Here is a 1,360-nt window from a genome sequence, read left to right as displayed (position 1 = left end):
CGAAAAACTAAAGACTCCTAATGTTTTCTCTTAATCTGAGGAATGCCGTACTCACATCTTTGACTGTTACAAGGTAGACTAAATGATTCAGTAGCAGTTGTTTTGCATGCTGTGTGTTTGCCTTTTTTTTTTGCTGATGTCTGATTAAAAACCACGCACACAGGAGCAGCAAACTGGGATTTTCAGTGGCCTACAGTTTAGGGGACTTACAGATAAATTCTTCATAGATACATTCATCAGATACACTGTCACAGGGTGAGTAGAGTTGCCATACTCTGACAGGATATTGTATCTTCAATGAGCTATCAGTACAGAACAAATTGCTTGATAGAGACGTACAGTAATTTAAAAGTAGCTTTGTTTCTCTCCACTCTCTTTTCATTGATGTGCACTGTACTCTATGGAAACCTTTCTTTCTATCTGTAGCCTCAAATTTAATATAAATAGTAATTACTGTTCTTCAGCTGAGGACAGTTGTTAATGCATTGAAATCGCTGTTAAACAGTGCTATATATTTGGTACCTGGTGGAAGTGGAACAATGAAAGCTGGTTTTGAGGTAATTGTGGTGATGTGGTGGATTAGCTAATGATTTTTTAGTGTCCATGTTTCAACTCTGCAGCTCATTCTAAGTACCTTTTATGATTTTTCTCCTTCTCTTTTCTCTAGGGGTCCTGGTGTTTCTATTGTTACTTCTGGGATGGGAGGGGTGAAAGAAAAGATGTTCCCTGTTCTTCAGTAGCATTGATTTGTATTGGTCAAGTGGTAGCCATTATGTCTGAGGATACCTTTTGCTTGTTTAAGTCAATAAATAAATGACTGTTGCCTGACCTAGCGTTCTATTCATTCTTTGAACTAGAGAAGAAGTCTCTAGTTGCCTTTTTAAATTAAAACCAAAAATAAGCCAAGCATATCTACACTTGAAAATTGAAGCTTGATTGCCAAAACTCTCTCTGCTAGCTAGAATAAGAGTTAAGACCTGCATTGATATAAATGTCACTTACACTTTTTTGATATGCTTGCTACACCCACAGAAGAGGAGGCTGTTCTCTGCAGCATGAACTTAGTTTTGTTAGAAAATTTAAATCAATGCTCTGCTTTTGGTGGCAGAGGGCTATTACAGAAACTGTAGACAATGAGAAGGGAAGTCCTTAGTGTTACCCAGTGATACGTGTTTGGTAATCCTGCACATTACTTCTGATTTGCTTTCTGATGGACCCTGTTGAAAATCTATTAGAGATTATGGTTGTGGGAAGGTGAACCATCTGAACTCTTTCACAGAATCATCAAAGTGCTAATTGTAAGCATTTTTTCAATTTATGAGTTTCTTGTTCCTCTGTGTATATACATACTCTAATCATT

The sequence above is a fragment of the Pyrgilauda ruficollis genome, unplaced genomic scaffold (genome assembly GCF_017590135.1).
Source record: "Pyrgilauda ruficollis isolate IOZ18807 unplaced genomic scaffold, ASM1759013v1 scaffold51, whole genome shotgun sequence".
In the NCBI taxonomy this organism is placed as follows: Eukaryota; Metazoa; Chordata; class Aves; order Passeriformes; family Passeridae; genus Pyrgilauda; species Pyrgilauda ruficollis.
Note: the sequence above shows the minus strand (reverse complement) of the source record.